At 40.6% G+C, this 8,020-nt stretch overlaps 1 pseudogene; it reads left to right on the top strand.

The window, feature by feature from the left end:
- The first annotated feature begins 662 nt into the window (after nucleotides 1-662).
- Nucleotides 663-1,187, top strand: LOC106973323 (60S ribosomal protein L18a-like; annotated as a pseudogene).
- The last annotated feature ends 6,833 nt before the right edge of the window (nucleotides 1,188-8,020 follow it).

Here is an 8,020-nt window from a genome sequence, read left to right as displayed (position 1 = left end):
GCTTGCCTTATTTACATTCAGAGCTCAAAAGTTTCATATATATGTGTATATATATATATGTATACATACATATATATATATATATATATATATATATATATATGAACTGTATATACATGTTTTAGCTTTTTAGTTATGGGATTTTATTATTACAGTGACCCTGAAAAGGAAGTCATAAAACTACTAGCATTACCATTTCAAGACAAGGTAACTAAGGAACATAAAGATTAAATGATTCATCCAATGTTACTCAGTTTGTTAGGGCTGCTGCAAAGACCACCCATACCCACTGGCTACCCCTTGTACTTTTTTTTAATGTTTATTTATTTTTGAGACAGAGAGAAGAGAGAGAGCACAAGAGCGGAGGGCAGAGAGAGAGGGAGACTCAGAATCTGAAGGAGGCTCCAGGCTCTGATCTTTTGGCCCAGAGTCCGATGCGGGGCTCAAACCCATGAACCATGAGATCATGACCTGAGCCCAAGTCGGCCGCTTAACTGACTGAGCCATTCAGGTGCCCCTGGCTACCCCTTGTATTAAGCAATTTGTTACCTAGGGATTCAGACTTTTCAACATCTTTCTTACTATTGTTAATGGAGAGACTAACTAAGCTCAATTAAAATTACAAACACCTTCCTTGGATGGCAACGAGAGCAGAGTTTGCCATGAAGGCTTTGGGCACCCCACAAAAGTACAAAGTGCTGGGGTGCTGCCTGTCCACCCCCAAATGCCGCATTCTGCCCCTGTATCACATGTGAATCCCTGCACTTCATGCTGTGGCCAAGTCCCGCTTCTCCTACTCTGTGTCTCACCTGAAGAAGATGAAGAAGTGTTCAGGGCAAACTGTCTACCCTGGACAAGTGTTCAAGAAATCCCGCTTGAGGATGAAGAACTTCAGCATCTGGCTGTGCTATGACTCCCGCAGCAGCATCCACAACATCTGCTAGGAGTACCAGGACCTGACCACTGTAGGTGGTGTCACCCAATGCCATGGTGCCATGGGCGCCCAACACCATGCCCAGGCCCACTGGATCCAGATCATGAAAGTGAAGGAGACTGCAGCCAGAAAGTGCTGCCCACTGGCAGCCAAGCAGTTCCACAGCTCCAAGATCAAGTTCCTGTGACACCGGGTCCTGTGTCACCAGCACAAGCCATGCTTTACCACCAAGAGACCCAACACCTTCTTTTAGGTGTAGAGCCTCCCTGTCCCCAGGTTTGCCCAAATAAACTCCATGGGAAAACCAAACTATAAAAATAAATAGATAAATAAATAAATAAAATAATAAAATTACAAATAACTAACCAGATCTACCATTATTAGGAAGTTAATCTAAATGTCACTGATTATATAACCTTTTTCTAAATAAGATTCCTTAATCTGAGATTACACCTGTCTCACTTGCCATTTTCAGCACTGGACAGAGCAGGACTTCTCCCTTATCCTAATGTATAAAGCAAACATCAAGAGAAAGTGGAGGTATGCCTACACCTCAGAGTTATTACAAAGATCTTAACTGTTATCTAGATAAACTTTCTTAGTATTTTTGGAGTCTCTTTAAAAAATCTGATGGAATGCATGGTGGCTGTTTGAGAAAATAAAATAAATAAAACAAAGCAAAACTGAAAAAAAAACAGGAAATAAAAAGTGGGGGCAGATATAGATGGGACAGTTCATTCACTATAGGTTAAGAAACCCTGGTCTGGGAATATGGGATTGAATCAGTGCACTAGCTTTGGAACATAGTAAGAACTGAAAGACTAATAGATGACAGAGTTTTACAGATGAATTCACAATGAGTCACGAAGGAAAAGGAGACCAATGGCAAGGATGTAGAAGAACCTGGGCCAGAAATATGCTATTCCTTCAGTAGCATGACTTAGATAACAATCTGTATCACTCCTTTCATTCCCCATTTCTTATAGAGACTATCTGTGGGCTATTTCACTTACCTGAATATCTAAAATAAACACGTTCAAGGGAAAAGCAATAAAGGTTAATAACACAACATAGAAATAAATGAAGAAATCTTAAAAGTACTTTAGATCTCCCCAAAATGAAAAAAGAGAAATGTCTTCAGAGATATCTATACTATAAAGAGAACATATTTTTATCATGGTTAGTAGAGTTATAACCAGAAATAAATGGAAGAAGTCATATATGTGCACGCATTTTTGTGAAAATTAGTACACGTGCCTATGCACACAAATTATGTCTGTGTCTTTAGGTGCGTGAACATATAATATACTATTTATTTATCTTTCTGGCTCTTAATATAACTTCTTTGACAATCTCATTGCTAATAGATTCAGGTGCAGTCTCTCAAGGGAAGTGGTGGAAAACATAGCTCTTTTTGAAGAATGATAAAATAGACTAGATATTTTGTGAGCAGACTGGTGTGTACAATTTCCAAGTAAACTCGAAGGCAGTAAAATATGGAGATTAAAAAAATAATTAAAAAATAAGTTGCTAAAAAGGTGATGGAATTTTGGAAACATACCTAACTCACTGAATTAGAATTTCCATATATTCGATTGCTATAAATATGCCTAAAATGTTAGTTATTAATTAAACTGGAGTTATAAAATAAAAAGCCACTCATTTTAGAATTTTGCCAGAGTATCTCAGTAAACACGAACATAGTTCTAACCCATCGTGAGATGAAGAACAGGCTGCCTAGCAACCGTTTTAACTAGTTCCCCAGAGGTTCTCAAGAGAAAAATGGGTGTTTGGAGGGAGAGCATTTGTTTTTGTTTTTGTTCTTATATCAAAGTTGCAGGATCATTTCTAGCTTCTCTAGTCATTTTTCTTCTTGTCCTCATCATCTGAAAGAAATAATGAAAAAGAGGAAGCAAAGAAGGAAGCGAGGGAAGGAGGAAGAGAGGGAGGAATGAAAGATGGATAAAGATCAATATGGGCCATCTGAAGCACTCACTCAGGAATTCAAACATAATAATGGAAATCGAAGTCAGGTTCTTCTGTTTATCATATACAGACATATACACCTTTTTGTGGAATGCTCACAAATCAAATTCAAAGTAATGACATTGGCTGGAGAAACTACACATTCATTGAAATGTGTGACAGGAAAGAATATATGTTGGTGGCATTTCTTGACCCAGGATTCAAGGGCAACTTTGAAACTCTATGCCTACTTCATGAAGCCATAGATCACAAGGAAGATGTTCTCATAAAGAAAATGTGGCAGGGTAGGTCACTCTCCTCCTTCCAGACTTCCTGGTTAAGTAAAAGCACACTCATAAAACATTCACAGCATATTTTCATAGGATGTCCTATCATGTAGGTCCCTGACAGGGGAGGGAAGAGAAAGTGTTTGATGCTGATTCCAGAAACAGTAGCTTTAAGTGTTTCTTTTGAGACAGGGAGAGAGAGAGAGAGAGAGAGAGAGAGAGACAGAGAGACAGAGAGAGAGGGATGCACCCAGTTTTTACTATGTACCTTTCATATAGCCTTTATGAGTTTGGGAGGGAAGAACAAAGATGATTTCAGGTCAAATTCCAGAGTTAATGATGTGTTCATGAAAATGTAGAGAGTTGGGGCGCCTGGGTGGCGCAGTCGGTTAAGCGTCTGACTTCAGCCAGGTCACGATCTCACGGTCCGTGAGTTCGAGCCCCGCGTCAGGCTCTGGGCTGATGGCTCGGAGCCTGGAGCCTGTTTCCGATTCTGTGTTTCCCTCTCTCTCTGCCCCTCCCCCGTTCATGCTCTGTCTCTCTCTGTCCCAAAAATAAATAAAAAACGTTGAAAAAAAAATTAAAAAAAAAAAAGAAAATGTAGAGAGCAAAAATTATGAGTTAAAAAGGTTATCATCTCAGGCAAAGCCGAAGCAGTGGTGGATCTGGAGCAGGATGGGTAAGTTATATACATGAGATGCTTAGGAACATAAAGCACCTATATTCTTATTTTATGCAATTGTTTTTATGGATTTTGACTCCATTTTAAGACTCTGTGGCCAGTCGGGTTTAGTGAACATCATTTTGCAAGCCAACAATGCAAAAGTGCTTCAATGATAAAAACTGGGCTTTATAATCATCGTAATATAGAAACAATGTTCCTTCTAGAACTTACTCTGAGCCCTGGGTTCATTTGTAGTTCTATTAGTGACCCCATATGAAACATGGAATTTATTTGCTGTTTAGTACTTTCCTGAAGAACAGAAGAGAAAGTGGTTCCATTGCTCTGAATTACCTGAGAAAATTGCCATAATTTGCCATTTCCCAATGCAAAGCTGGATTTCAAAAGTTAGATTCTGACCTCAATGATGAATGTAAGTGCCAAGACTGTATTTTAACTATGCTGAGGCATAAGACTTACATGTAACTCCATTTGTTTAGGTTATAATGAAGATTTATTTTGACACATTATTCTATGTATTTCAGCATCTTATCATTGATTGGGACATTATCAAAACAAAACCTTTTGTGAGGTAGGGAGGCTTTTTCCATTTTCATATTTTTTTATATTCTAGTTCTTCATGTTTCCTAAAGGTAAATAATGCATGAGAAAACCTGCAGTACCCTGACTAGCATTTTTCTTTAAATATTAAATACTGCTTTTGAAAATGTTTGAACTATGAATAGTTGTGCCCAATAATTTTCCGGTTAGAAATAAAGCTTGATATTTATCCATTCTCCCTTTGATGTCGTAGCACACTAATGCTATGCAGCGTGGTTGACTACTGAATTCCTCCCAAAAGTTATGAAACTTACAATTTCATGAAAAAACAAGGATACAGATACTCTTTGAAGGAGTAGTTTACATGTTTAGCAGAAGGTTGTTATTTTATTTTATTTTTTTTTGGCAGTGGCTTTGGTTTCTTATTGATGTTGTTTTCACAGCTAAGGATACGTTCGATTTTATTTTTTTTCAATAAATGTCATGACAACCCTAAATTAAGTCCACTAATGTATAAAGGAAACGATTCCATGGATAATACCAGAGAGTACTTCACTTCAATTGCTATAAACCTTCCAAAGGACAGTTTAAATTGCTCCTACCTAAGGTAAGTATCTTATTTGAAAAAGTCTACAGCTTAGTCATCCAGGTTTCCTACAAAGATCGAGAAAAATCCTCAATTTATGCAGTTGAGGATTTTTATAATGAGGAAAAAAATTACAGTTGTTTACAAGTAAGCTAAAATAGGTGGTGCAGTGGCAGCTATTGAAGTAAGAATTGAAGTAAGTAATGAAGTAAGTATCATTCAGAATACTTAGTACAAAATCCTCTTTCCTTCCTTACTTAGGGTTAAGGTGTTCTCATAAGGTCTCCCCACTGGGGACATCTTTACATGATTCACAGAAATCTCATATATAGCACAGGAAGAGTTGTAACAGGATAATGGTAATACACACGCATGCTGGAGTCAAACTACCAAACTTACTGACCATCTGACCTGGGAAAACTGTTCAATCTTTCTGTACCTCAGTTTCCTCATCTTTAAATGAAGATAATAATAGTGCCCACCTCTAGAACCGCTGAGCAGCAAATGAGTTAATATCTGCCAAGAATCAACAAGTGACTGTCTGAAACATTGTATTATGGTATGACAGCATGGCAAACATTATCTAATGTTGACAAAATACTTCATCAGCCTTATAATTTATTGCTTTGAGGTTTGACCAAATATAGATTTTAATAGGTGAGGGGGGAGAGGCCATCATTCGATACCTATCATTCCTTTACCAAATATTTATTGGTGATGCACATTTCAGTTGTGAGGTAGTTAGAAAGATCAAGTCCTTGAAACTACTAATGTTACTAAAGAACCAGAAGTACAGTGAAAGGAACCCATCACTGTTGTCCATGTCCCAGAACAATCAATTAGGATGTGTGCATCTGTTAGAGTTTTGTTGTTTTCATTTTTTTACGTTCATTTGTTTTGTGAAAGACAGCAGGAGTGGGGGAAGGGCAGAGAGAGTGAGGCTCCCCTCTGTCAGCGCAGAGCCCCAGGCGGCTCGAACTCACAAAACGGTGGTGAGATCACAACCTGAGCCAAAACCAAGAGTGAAAAGCTCAATGCTCGACACACGGGGCCACCCAGGCCACCCCTCCGTTAGACAGAGTTAAATGCCTTTGGTGGGGAACTGTCTTTTGGGGTAGGAAATGGACACAGCTTTAAAGGCATTTTATAAACAGTCAAATCGTAGCCAGGGTGCCCCTTTAATAATTTACCCAATTAGAGTATTAACAATTTATCCAATCTCAGCCTCTAAAGATACAATCTGAAATAATATTTTAACTTCCTAGGATAAGTAATGCACTTATTAGGAAATTCGCTGGATATTCTATCTTATGTGCTTTTGATACGCCCAACAAGAGCCCATTCTGCATTGACCTCTTTACTGAGGGCTATTCATCCGGTGATGACCAAGACTGGTTCCTCCTGGCAAGATGCTCAAATCTCACAAGTGCATACAGGTGAATGTGAAACGAATTTTCATACAAAATTACTGCCATAGTGCAGCGTTGGTGGTACAGTGGCGAGCATAGCTGCCTTCCAAAATTACTGCTATACTTTTATAAGGAAGTGTTTTGGATTGCACAAAGAGCAGTGAAAGTCTAGTTGGCTTAAGCAAGGGGTTAGATCAAGAAAACTTGAAAAGTTTACCGTGTGCTGGGCAGATGAGCATTCTAACAGAATATTCAAAATCCTTCTTAACCATCTTAAAAATCTTTAAGGCCCAATAGGATATACTCAGTCATATCCCTTAATTTGCCAAAGACCAATGATCTCCAAACAGCCGACACTGAACCTGGTAAATTAAGTTTCCCACATGTACAAATTCGACTGCTACATTACGATGCCACACAATGAGGCCTAACTGGATAGAAAGGGGGGGGGAGGCTGAAAGAAATCACAAGAGCAAGCAAAGTGCGGCCCAAAGGCTGGGACTGAACAAACGGGCTTACCGGTTAGAGGAGGCAATGCGGTGAAACCTCGAGGCTGTGCCGGACCTGCTCGATGCAATACACCCTCTTCCATGCCCGGGTCGCGCGCTGAGCAGGAGAGACCGAGGACAGGCGGAGGAACCGAGTCACGAGTCCCTCAAAGGTGCTGCTGCAGAAGCGCGCCAGAAAAATCGTACCTTGGGATGTGGAAGGTGACCTCTCGCCAACCTCATAGGGCGGGAAAAGAAACCACACAAAGGAACACCGACGACGCGAGGGGAGGGGGCAGGCATCCTGAGGGTGCGGGGTTTGCAAGGCGACTGCGCAGGGGAGGTGCTCAAGCGCAGGCGCAGGCGGCGCAGGCGCAACGCGGGTCCCTGGGAAGCCCAGGCCCCCCAGCCCTCCGCGGAGCGCATCGGCTTCGCAGAAGGGCTGGAGACCACGAGGGACACGCCGGATTCCAGAAAGAAAAAAAGGTAGGTCACTTAATTTGCAGCAGCAAGAGAAACCACAGTGGAGGAAAACTCCTTGAGAGGAGTGGAGCAGTGAGGAGCTTCAGGAGGGTTTAGGATTTTGCAGAATGATTTAAGGAGGGATTTCAGAAATGGAGCTAGCTCTGGAGTTTCCATCAAAAGGAGGGGGCAGTTCAGTAATTGGGCACGTCGGCTGTCTGTTCAGGAGGTGAGATGAGCTAACCTAGAAGCAATTTCTGTGTGCCCTTGGGCATGTCCTTTTGGAAACTGTTGTCTTTTGATCTTGCCAGTGACCTGTTGGAGACATGGTTGATGTTTGTTAATAGGAGGGTTCCATACCTAATTGTGCTGGTTTTCATTTCCTGGAGTGTGAGATCCTTGGAAAGGACAGGGCTTCAAGATCTTAAAATGAGTAGAGGGACAACGGATTAGAGTTCCAGTCTGAATTTTTGCGCGCGTGTGCGTGTGTGTGTGTGTGTGTGTGTGTGTGTGTGTGTTATACTAGTCTGGCTGGTGAGACCAAGAAACTTGCAGATTTTATGTCACCAGTTTGAGCAGAGTTGTAGTGGAGAGCACGGTATGAGGAGCCTTGGAAAAAAATACATTTTTTTGATCTTTCAAAACAATGTCCACCAACTATATGACA

Source organism: Acinonyx jubatus, chromosome C1 (genome assembly GCF_027475565.1).
Source record: "Acinonyx jubatus isolate Ajub_Pintada_27869175 chromosome C1, VMU_Ajub_asm_v1.0, whole genome shotgun sequence".
NCBI classification, from domain to species: domain Eukaryota; kingdom Metazoa; phylum Chordata; class Mammalia; order Carnivora; family Felidae; genus Acinonyx; species Acinonyx jubatus.
This window is presented reverse-complemented; position numbering and strand designations above follow the sequence as displayed.